Consider the following 12,780-nt stretch of genomic DNA (forward strand, 5'->3'; position numbering starts at 1 on the left):
AGCCCTGGGAGCCTTCGGGGTTAGTGAAGAGATACAACAGCAAACAGGGAGCCAGCGTGTGAGTCCTATGGGAGTCTACAGTTAGCCTGCTCTCTCAGAATTCTTCACCAGAATAAGAACTGCCAGGGCACAGTGAATGAGGACCAGAAGGCTTTAGGAGAGGAAGCACCTCTGCCTCCTGGAACCTGGGGAAAAATAAATATGAGTGTGCACCTTTCAACAGGGAGATTTTCCTCATCTGTGTGCGAGAGCAGAGGTTATCAGTCCCCCTCTGTTGTGTCACTCTTTATTTTTAGCAATAAAGAAAAGATTACTACCCATCAGCTGTTTAAAACATGGGCAGTTTTGCAATCTCTCCATGCAGAAACACATCAGCTGAGTTCTAGTACAAGCTGGTAACTGCCAACTGCATCCACACCTATTCCTTACGGGCACTGACACAGTAGTTTCCTACACTGCTTTCTCCTCTCAGTTTTCACTGAAAGTTAGCCCATTTTTGTGACAAAACAGCCCAGCCCAAATTCTAGTGGACAACTGACCATGAAATTAAAAGCTTCAGCTGCAACTAATGCTAGCTGTTTCCAAAAACAAAGTGAGAGAGGAGAGTGATGAGAGGAAAAAAAAAATAGAGGGTAAGAGCAGAACCTGCCTTCAGAGACCTACCAGGTAGCACCTACCCCTACCGGTTCCTGCAGCCACTCACTTAGAAGCAATGGCCTGCAGAGGAGACTTCAGTTTCAGCCAGCAAAAAAACAACTGCTCTGCAGACTTAGGGACTGATAACAGTACCAACGACTTCACAGCTTCATGACCTGTACTGTTATTACACAAACCTTAGATCTGGTAATCTTGCTGGGCTGGGTTCAAAAGCCAAGAAGTATGATACAAGCAAAGGCTTCACCCCTTCCTATTTGCAGTGACCTTTCTTGTATTTGAAGACTGTTATCATACCTCCCTTCAGCCTCTTAAAGCTGAACAAACCCAGTCCTCTCAGTCTTTTATCACAGACTTTTGATCATTTTTATTGCATTCAAGTTGACCATAGTTCTGAAAAATACCTTTAGTCTAAGGAACTGTTGCAACAGATATATCAGTGTGCTTCACCAACAGAGCAAAAACCTTAAACAACCTCTAATTTTACTTCCAAACAAGCTGTGTAGAAATCAGGACTGCTTAGTGAAACAGATCTTCCTGTGCTTTGTAACAGCAACTCCACAATGCTGTGCTGCTGCAGTACCAAGTCAAGGCTTCCAGGCAAAGGACTTTTACCAGGAGAGAGAGAGAAGAGTCTAATGCCTTTAACATACTGCAAATGAAAATGTTTTACATGTCTTTGAACCCATGAAGATGTGAGGTTAATAACCAGCTATGAATTTCTTACCATAAGGGTCTGAAGTGGTGTTTAAAAAAAAAGATAGAAGGAAATAAGGTGGCCAAGTCAGTCTATCTGTGCTGAGGTAGGAGATGACACAGCTTGTCACCATGAATGGACTTTGCATGTTTCCAGTGGATTGTTTTCCACCATGTCATTTACTGTTTCCACTAAGCTAAAAAAAAGATCAACCTACTCACATGTGGAAAGAAGCCACAATCACATCTCACATTACTGAATAAAATATTATTGTTGATATTTTATGGCTCAGTGTGTACTGCGGAATACAATGGGTTCACATAACAGGGCTATACACTTGATTTAAAGCTGCATAATATACATAAAACTCCTTACATAGCTACCTGACAGTTAGAAACACCAACCAGCTACTTCTGCAAACTAAAATTCAAAAACAAAACAACAGGAGAAATGCAATTCTGGTAGCTGCTGGAAACGAAATCTTTATCCAGAGCCCTTCCAAGATGCCTCTGAAACAGGAATTTGTAATTACTTAGATTTGTCTGCTTACATCCTGTAATCCAGACACATACATTAAAGATGTAACTTCCTTCCAGTTTGGTAGGAAACAACCAGTGTTATCTTCTCAGAAACCTCAAAGTATTTAATTGCAGGAGAGATCTATATTTTGCAGCACCACCAGCTCGGAGGGCAGGGAGAGGTTGTACAGAAGGTCACAAGCAAATTTTATTTACTGAACAAATTGGCCTGTTCCTAAAATTTTAAGCAAATAAAGACGTGCCCCTTTGAACGAACACTTACATTTTGTTCATTCTAGCAAAACCTGCTTATGTCAATACTTCTATTTTCAGTGAATAGCCACTGGACTGAAGAAGGAAAAGCAGAGCCCATTTTTTAGGAGGGCTAGAAGGAAAACTACCTTGCACCTGTAGGAAATACAACAGAAATGATACAGCTGTCACTTTGACGGGACTTTGGATACTGTCTCCCACAACAGTCCCATGATCAAATGTGGGAAAGTCTAGTTACAGATTTTGTATGAGAAATGCAAAACAAATTGAAAAATGTATTCAAATTGTAATTTTCAAAGCTTCCTTATGGCTCTATAGAGTGTGTTAGATAGCCTTGTGTTAGACAGAGATGCATTGGTATTATCCTGTATTTTCATTCCAAGACAGCCAGTCTTGGCTGACAAGGTAGTGCAGATCCTTTTTTAAGGAAAACAAGCTGCAAGGTGTTGCAAGCCTCAAAGTAGAAACAAACAAAACACAAAATGGCCTTGAAAAACTGCAAGATACACAATACCTAATTCAGTAATTGTAAGTTCAAAGTGCTACGCTCGGGGATAATTCACTGCACAAATACAGGGTGAGGAAAGACTGAGCAAAAACTCTGCAAAATAAAAGCTGGGAGTATAGGAAATCACAAATTGAACATGAAACGATCTACTGCCATGACAGGAAGAGCCCCACAACAGTAGCAAGTTCATCCTCAACAGCGTGGATAATCCTAGGCATCCACCATTTTTCTTAAAGCTGCCTTCTGACACAGGCTCCTCTAGGACCTGCAATAGTTGGAATCGCTTAAAAAGGAAAAGTTCACTTATTTCCTTAAAAAACAATCTATTATAAACATAAGGGGCCGCTTCAGGATTAACAGGAGTGAAATTATATCTACTAGTTTGTGTAGGAACCAGTTATCTCCCTTTTTAGCTCACCAGCTTGTTTCTGAGAAGCCAGCGCAATATACGGGGAATTTCACAGCATGGGACTCTCACAACTCAAATGTCAGCCTCTACCACAAGTACAAAGCACCTGTGCATGCAATAGCAGTATAAACAGATGTAGTGGATGCAACTGCAAAGGTATCTGATGTTAAAAATGTGTCTTATGAAGCCATTTAAGACCAGCTCTTCAAAAAATAATGTATGAAAATCTCATTTAATTGTCAAGCAATAAGCAGAGGGGAAGCAGTGTTACCTGTGCAGATGTTTTTTCTTAGTCAATCAAACATAAATTTGTCTAAAAATTTATGTACAAAAAAATTCAAGGTTTTTATGTCAAGTACAATATATTAGTATATTATTATTTCATAATATTCTATTTATTGTAAACTACTGAAATGCATTTTTTATTATCTCCTCTTACCATAACTCAGTTTCTTAAGTTTTGAATAACAATCACATCCTTAAACACCTCACCACAGAACCAAATGATTAGACAGATTTCTGATGTTAGAATGTAATCTCAATCTACAAGCTCTTCAATTCAAATGATGTCTATGGGTCAGAGGGAAAGCAGGACTGCAACTTTAAACATTTTCCAGTGCCAAAAAGCATTACTGAATTGACTTTAGTTCTGCCTGCTGTGAAAACAACAAGAGAAAAAGAATAACAGAGGGTATGAACATTCAGCATGATATCACTCGCCACAAAGTCCAGATCATGCATCCACATAGAATCGTCCATGCCATCTAATAGTTCTTCTGCCTATAACCCTGATTAATCCTTGTGGCTAGATTCTACTGTTAACAGCAAATTCAGGAATCTGGTTTGAATTTCTTGTGCATGACTTAACTATTCATTAAAGGGACTGTAAAAAGTCCTCGAGGTTCTTTGGAGGAGTAAATGAAATGACGGCACTCTTACAAACATAAACAAGGATCTTTTCCTCATTCAACATTATGGAAGACTGAATGATCCAGGCAAAAGAACAGAAAGGGATGTGTTTGGTCCAAGCACATCATGGCTGAGCAATAACAGATGGAGTTCGGCTCTGGCAGCGGTGCTGTTCCAGCTGGTTTGAACAACTTCTCCATCTTACCTCTCTTTCTGCTCTGCCAGCCAAGCTGCTAGAACAGGCATGCAATGAATCTGATCAGAGGGCTGATCCACCTCTAAAACAACCCAGCAAAATAAGTGGTTCTCTGTAGATAGATCCATTCGGTCTACAATTGCCCTAACAGGCTGGACAGCACAGTTGAAAGAGCAGTGCAACAACAAGAATGGGAGCTGGGAGCAGTTAGCAGTGATGCTAATGGAATACACAGAAGAACAGTTGAAGTACCAAATGGATAAGAAAGCCTGACACAGCCACACCAGTACTGCAGCCTTGACCCCACAGTCCTACAACACATCAGGCCCACATTAAGCCACCTGAGGAGGCCCTGTCCCTCCTGCAGCTGTTTGCCTGTTCCTGACATGTGCTGATCGTGCTGCTTCTGAGTTGAGCTGAAGACTGGTTCAGCATAAGCAACAGGAGTAAAACAAATGCTGGAACAAAAAGGAATCTTAAAAGAGTTGTTCACCTCAAGGAAAACTCGGTCAGAGAATTATTTCCTGTAGAACTTTGTGTCAAAATAGCTACAGTCGTAGTACTTCATATTTTCAACTGTATGGTGCAAATCTATGCGCCAGTGTAGTCTTGTTTCAAATGAGAACCTCCCAAGTACTATCTGGCTTACATTATTTTATATTGTTTTGCATCCACGTAAGAAAAAATGGGAAACTAAAGAGCACAGCCAAGCAAAATAAGGTGGCTATGAGGTGCTGCTTCATCATGCCCAGGGAAAGAAAAACAAGCCGTACATACACTCCTGACACCCAGCCATCAAAACAAGTATTTTCCTTTTTCAATTCTGTTTATTTAAACAAGCTTGGGAAGCTGTCATTTCACAAAATAGAGAGGATAACAGGAAACCAGAGCAGACTACAGAGCACTTACCTTGATTACCCTAGCATACTGTACGTGGCTTCAAGCAGATGGCATGCACTGTTTGATTAACAACTCGCCACTCTACAGGACCAGCCCAGATGAGAACAATAGTTCTGATTAACACCAGAAAGAGATTGCATGAGCAAGGGGGGAAGAAAGCAAAACTACATGAACTCCACACTTGCTTTTGTGAAAAAATACAAAGGGAAGTTATGTTCACAACTTTTTCTGAAAGTCAGTGGGATTTAGACATCTGGCTTCCACACCCTGCAAAATAACCCTTTTGTAGAATTTAAATTACAGCATGAATTGACACCCAAGCTGGCCTAAATATACTCCAAACATCTGTTCAGAATGATATCGCAGTGGTGCCAGAGCCCAGACATCACACTACCACTGTATACTTGGAGAACTGAAAACTCATCTAGTCCCCCCCTGCCTGGAAGCATTCAAAGCCAGGCTGGATGGGACTCTGAGCAACCTAGCCTAGAGGGAAGTGTCCCTGCATACAGCAGGGGGGTTGGAACTATCTGATCTTAAAGGTCCCTTCCAACTCAAACCACTCAATGATTCTGTGATGTAACAAAACAAGAAAACCAAATTTTGAGAAAAAATTATACTCAAAATTAACAACTCTCAGGTTACATTTGCCTGATACGTAGGACCAGAATTGTTATCACAGTTACAGGACTTGATGGAAAGCAGTAGTAAAAGCACTACATGTTCCTTTCCAGAAATAAAAATATAGATTAAAACTATTTGAAATTAAGTATGAGTGCTGCACAAGATACATCATCAAGATGAGTATTTTTGCCAGCGTTTAGGTTGACTGAAATACATGTTCTATCTAGGGATCCAACCTGTGCCTGCATATTAAGTAGTTTCAATTTATGTGACGAATTCTTTTATATAGATCTCTCAATCTTAGTGCTCCTAGCGCCATACAGTCAGTTTGGATGGCGTCTCTTTTCTGTTGAGAACACCGATTCCCTCTGATGCTCTTAGCTGCAGAAAACCACTTTATTTAAGTGATCCTGAAAAAAAAAGTTGTAGCCATAAAATGAATAAAAAGCATGCTGTAAAAGTCCGTGTGTCAGAACACAAACCCTATAAAACAGTCATCATACTAATATTACATCAACCTGTGCAGGAGGTATGAGCAGTCCAAACAACTCAACTTTGGTAAATATTTCTGGTTGAAATGCAAATACCTTGCTCTAAACAGTCAAAAACATCACACTGGTGTTATTGACATTGCAAAACAGCAGTATGAGCTGAAAGGCAAAGCAGAAGACCCAAAATCATAAATTAGCTGTAATGTTTAGCACTGAGCCTGTCTGCACCTCAGTTTCCCTATCCAGAAAAACAGGCTTTTGTACAGCTTTTCATGATGTATCAGATCCACTCTGTTTCCAAGCTTTTATTAATAGGAGTTTTGTGCAAGATGGAAAGAAGACAGCGTTACTTTAAGATCAGAGTGCAAGCAAAGAGCATCTGCCAGCCACAGAGAAAAACCCAAAACTTCTTTGGCCAAGGAAAGCATGACCTAGTACTCTGCTCAACAGCAATTCTCTGTATGTATAAGAAGCAGTAGTTTTTGGACATCATTTCTTTAATTCTTTCATTAATCTTTACATTTTTGAGGAACATATTACCCTTACCAGATGAAAATTTGAAAAGAAAGCAAGAAAACTGAGGCTACATCTGTTGACCTGAGCTTTTGTGGGTTTTTTTTTCATGCACTTTCATATTACTATGAACGCCCTGTATTCTTCAAGGGAATCATTAACACCTTCCATCCCTAATTCCATTGCCATCTTACCCTGTCTTGCTAGCTCAGCTTTGCAAGCTTTGTCCATCCTTGAAGAGCCAAGGTGCACTGCAGGCTGGGAGAATGGATGTTTTTTCCGTATGCAAAGAGAAGATAACAGGAGACACACAGCACTGCTGCTGGTGGAGCTATAGGGGCTGCTAGGCACAGAAGAGGGAATGCAAGGTACTGACAGCACTTGGGAAAGGGTGGCCAGGGATCAGGGATTGCTATTTAGGAGAGGAGAGCTTGATGAACAAGGAGCATGCACATCCCTGGCTGTGAGATGCGCATCACATGGGCTTTTCCATCTGCTGCTCCCACATGGCAAACACAGTCAGCAACCAGGTAACACTCACATGGAGATCCTGCATGGGGCCAAGGAGCAGAAAGAAGCTGGTGGTGCTGGGTGGCACTGTGTTGGGCAGGGATCCAGGACAGTGAATGTCAGCAGATGTGCTTGCTTGGATCTGCAGGGCTAGGGCTGGCACAGCTACTCTGCCCACATCACCAGATTCTTAAGTATTGATCTTATCCTCCATTTATCAGAATCCATTTGCTGAACATTCAAGACAAAAGCTGGGCCTCACACCAAGAAAGAAAGACAGGAGAACCTGAAGACATGCACCGATTTTCTCAGTTGCACAGAGGTGAGCAGCTGCACAGAAACACTGTGTTCATCTGACTTCTCTTTGGAGTAAACCTCCTAATCAGAGGTCCAGAAAGTTGCTGCCGGAGTATAGCTGCATGCAGTTATATACATAGTAGCATGAGAGTTTTGAGACATATGGTCTAAGAGCTTACCTGCGTAGCAAATGCAATTCAGAAGCTGTGTCAGGCCAGTCAGGCTGAAAATTAGCAGCTGCATTGACTGGTAGTCTGACACAGCCAAGCTTTCTCATCAGTTCAGCCACAACAGTGCATTGCTAGTCCTTATACCAAAGTTTATTCAGATCAAACTATCAATATCTTAATAAGGAAGATTTGATGATTTCCCATCAAGACTATACAATCTGAGAGAGCTGGCTGGACCACAGCTACTATCTGGCTATCCTGTTGAGGAAGTCTGTGCTATATATTTCCTGATATTCTGTGAGGTTTTTTCACTTCTGTCCCCATACGCAAGAAGTAGCAAGATGCAATCCTAGTTCTTCAGTTAACAGAAATGATCCAGCACTGCCAAGAACAAAGGGATTGGAAGACAGCACTTCAAAGTGCAGGGTACTCTGACCTCTCATCACACTGACATGCAAGCCATTCAGAAGCCAAGTTGTGCTCCAGAACTGAGGGACCCACATGCAAGACACCAATAACCTATATTCACAGTCCCCACTGATCAGGCTTTTCAGATGTCTCTAGACTTATGGGAGTAACAAACCAAACTGGAAAATTGAAAGGCCAGCTTTATCAAAGCAGTGCCTGCAGCATGCTTTGTTCTTCTCCATGACAAATCACTCCTTCAGTCTTCTGTTTTGTTCTTTTTCTTAAAACTCGATAGACAAAGATCCTTGAAAATGATGGAGAAGGAAACAGAAGAGGTAAGAACAAGGCCGTAACTCAGCTAGGTCTCAAGACCTAGATGCTACACCTTGGGACAGACATTCCAGCAAACTATTCTTACAGTCACTGCATGCCAACCTACACTCATTTTATGTCTCATGTTGTTTTACTGTGGGCTGGACTATTTATGTTAGTCACAACTACACTCCCACCTAATCTGCAGCACAACCCCATTGGAATCCTGTCCAACAGTCCTGCCAGGGCATGGCTTTTTCTTTTCATCCAACTGCTGCTTCACCTGCCCAGCCACACTGCTCTCAGAGATGTCCCATTCCCATGTGAGAGCCCCCTCCATGCACCCACTGCGCTGAACAACTGTTGTGCTACACCCACCTCACATTTCTTATTAGTACAAATGCACTGCAGTATATGCAAATGTATGCAGACTTATTTGTTCAGACTTCAGGATGCTCGAGTCTCACTACTCTCCACGTGCTTTTTATCTGGTTTATGGTATGTCTGCTTTTCATTTTCTTACCAACAGTCACAGCTGAAAGGTCTTACTTCTGTTAATTTTTAAACTTCCTTTTACTCTACCTTGCACTCCCCTTGTATCAATAAATATCTGCCTTCCCTCCTGAAGGCCACCACTGCTAGCATATTCCAGTGAGATCCTGTTACAGGTCACAGCACGCAGCCCAAGCTGTGCACTTGCACCTCCACCAAAGAGATTTAAAGAAATTTAACCTCCAGACAAGCTGGAAAATCTAAGTTGATCATTTACTGCTATTAACTCCACAAAAGATTACACTGAGTTGATATGCACAGGTAGTCACTGCATTTGCAAGCACAGACCACATCATATGCATGTGCCACATGAACAAGATGTTTCCAATAATTCAAAGTCAGCAGACACTGCTTAAACTGTTGTCTTGTCCCCTTCCCCCTCACAACCTCCTCCCCTCACACACACATTATGGCCTTTGTCTTCCCCCCACGACAGGAAAACAAGCTTGATTTCTTCCTCGCAGTCCAACATCACTGGGACTCAGAAGCTGCCCACTGTACTCTGAACACCCAGGCTCTGTAAGGACTGATCTGCAGGCACTTTCTGCAGTTCTTTAACTAGACTGATTTCAAAATCAATTAAACAAGCAAACAAAACAAAACAAAAACAGCCACCAAAAAACTTAGAGACAGGAATCCAGCTCAATCAAGTCACTAGTGCAGAAGGCCCAGTTCAGTGGCACTGATCATCAGTGTGCCAGGGATGGCTGACACACCATCAAAGGATCATCACCTTCATTAGTAAGAATCTAGAGCAGATGAAGGACAATACTGGCTATCAAGCACACTGCTAGACATGGTACACAAATCCTTCTGATACGGAGAAAATACTGAGATTACCAGAAGTCAAAAAGAAGTTGTAATATCAATACCTTATTGTCCACTGCACTCAGGTACCACAGTGTAGAAGATACAGTTCAGAGAAACCTGACCTATTTGGCAGCCACTTGGACTCATTTTTTTTCTGCTGTTCATCTCTGTCTTCTCCAGTTCATTTGTGGTGGGTGAATACTTCTACCTTCAGCTTCCACTGGTAGTATGCTCCACATTTTGGCAGTGGCCATCATTGCTCCAGCTCATCTCCCCGCACCATCTCCCTCTGTCAGTCCAGAAGCTCAGCAGCAGTACCCTACATGCTTTGTCTCTTACATGCAGACAGAGGATGAATGAGAAACAGGTTAGCAGGCCTGAAGGTAAGAAAGGTTTTGCCCTCCAAAAGCAATTAAAGTACATAATGTCATCATATAAGAGAGCATTTCAGATAGTGGCACAGCACCTCTACTCCTTTCCTAGATACCTTCAGTAAGGGAACAAACTTTGCAGACTTCTGCGTGCACAATAGCTGGGCTGTGAGTGCAGACAAGAAAGTGACCACACCTTCCTTGCCTACTTTCCTGTGCCCTGAGATCTTTTTCTCCCTGACTCTTCCAAAGTGCAGAAACTCTGTTTCTATTGTAAGCAACTTCACTGAAATGGTTCGTGTGACAAACACCCCCACTTTGAGCTCCCTTGAGCATCCATGTCCTGCCTGACAGTTCTTCTATGTCTCACTAACATGTCCTGTTCCTGCTGCTAGGTTCTTGCTGCTCCTCTGTCACAATTTTAGTGACAGATGCTACAGCTTGCACCATAATGCAGTAGATCCTTAGTTGTTGTAATATCACAGTATTTCAGAGCACAGCAAGAGGTAGGAAGGTGCTCTTTAACAGAGCCATTCCTGGAAATTTGTAATGAAAGGAAAAATGGAATGCATTAAGATAAAAGGTGGCAAGAGGAAAGCTGCAATAGCAGCCTAGTCTGTTCAGCCAGCACCAACCAGTCTCATCCGGTAACTGGAAGAAACTATGCAATGCATTGTATGAACTGCTTTGTCCTCCTGTCAACACAATCAAGCAAACTTAGCCACCTGGCCAGGCAAAGCTGTTATGTTTTCAAACTATCTGCTCCCACAAATGCTTGAAATTCTTGCTAAACTTGTATCATCTTACAGTTATTGGAGAGCTGTTGTTAATGTCTATAGTATCTGGGAAAGGCTTATGTGCATCAGCTGTACATAACACTGCAACCTTGCATGTGCAATGAACTAGAAAAAAGTTTGATTCCACTTTCTAAATCCCTTTAAAAACTGGGTGTCCAATTCCTAACATAACAGTGGCTCCACCTGTTTCTAATCCCTTTGTTCTGGGTACTTCTTCCCATCCCAAAGACACAGAGGGGATTTTAGTATTCTTTCCAGAGAGTGGAAGCAAATTTGTCAGAGCTGCAGCCAGCTCCATTGCCTTCCTCTAAGATGTTCCATAGTAGAGGTTATAGCCTTAGCACTGACTGCATTTACCAGCCTTGCTTTCCACTCTGGCAGAAAAGGATGAAGAAATACACCAGTGGAGAAGATTATTGATAACGTTCAGCTACTTCACTGTTTACTATACTTACTTGCTACTTTAAATGGGGAGAAATCACTTCTCACCCCCCCATCTGGACTGAAAACTTCAGATGAATGGAAGACTTATTTGCCACTTCATGGCGAGTATTAGTCACTGACTGCTGTCATCTTGTAGACTAAGGGAACAGCACCCTCACAGGACACGACCTGCCTGCCAGGGCAAGCTGCCATCATGCACTGTGCAAAGAGCAAGCTCTGAGAAGCCAGCCTGCTGGGCAGCCCTCCGTCCCCAGGCTCAGCTGACACAAGGATCCCTCACCTTTTACAATAGCAGAACCTCAAAACTATCACAAAGCAATGTCTATCAAGCTCTTATTAAAAGGGTCTTTTAGGAAAGGAGTCTGTGATCTTTAGTCTCTATTGCTTGTGCTTATTTCCACTGAACAATTATCCAGAGGCAATCTTCTCCATCACTAATATGACATTATGGAAGTCAACTGATTTTGTGAAGTGCCAGAAGTAAGTTTTACATTTATGGCTCTTGAATAAAAAATACAAACCCTCCTCCTGAAGTTTTCAAAATATATTTCACCTATAGTCACTTTCTCTGTGAAAACTCAGAGGAGTATTTAAGGTGAGGTAATTTCCAGCTCCTGGGAATATTACATCACCTTTGTCTACAAAAATCTGGGCTCTGATCAAAACCCATGCGGTTGTTAAAAGGTTCCTGCTCTCACTTCTCCAAACCCTGGCAGAGGTTCCCATTCCCACCTGCGTTCTCAGCTGTACGTGCTTTGCAAACAGTTCAGGCAAAATAACCCTGTTCAACTCACATCCCATTCTTAACCCTTATTAATGGAATTAAAATGTTTTGCACTAACATGGGTAGTTGTCACAGAACCATACTTCTAAGGCAATTCCCAAAGCAAGGCAGTCTGAGGGTATTTAACATCTTATGGCAACCAAAATGGAGTCCCAGCTCTTTTTCACACCACCCTCAGGCACGTGCTCTGCTTTCCACTTTGTTCTGCTCCTCAGTGACCCAATTCAATCATACAACAATGGCAAAAAAACTACTTTCAAGTGAGTTGAATCAGTATAGAGCCAGCTAGGACCAGAGCCCGCATGAGGGAAGAAGTGGCACGGTACAGCTGGAAAAAAAAGGAAAAAAAAAAGAGCAGCTGCATGTCACTGATCCCCACTCTCAGAAATCCCACTCCAGGGACACTGGGCAGGCACTTATTCCTAGCTAATGCCTGACTCTGGGTGATACTCGGTTTCTAGGCTGAACCTGCCTTCTGGTGAGGCTTCATACTAAGCCATGCTAAACGTACCTGAACTCCTGGCCTGCCCTCCTTCCTCAGAAGGCACAAACACAGGTATTCCCCTTCCAGGCTCCTGCTTACAAAACATCTCATACTTGTTACTCCCTCACAACATCTGTTTGCACTCCTAA

Source organism: Lagopus leucura, unplaced genomic scaffold (assembly GCF_019238085.1).
Source record: "Lagopus leucura isolate 7727_CA_CO unplaced genomic scaffold, USGS_WTPT01 Super-Scaffold_100159, whole genome shotgun sequence".
Taxonomy (NCBI): Eukaryota; Metazoa; Chordata; class Aves; order Galliformes; family Phasianidae; genus Lagopus; species Lagopus leucura.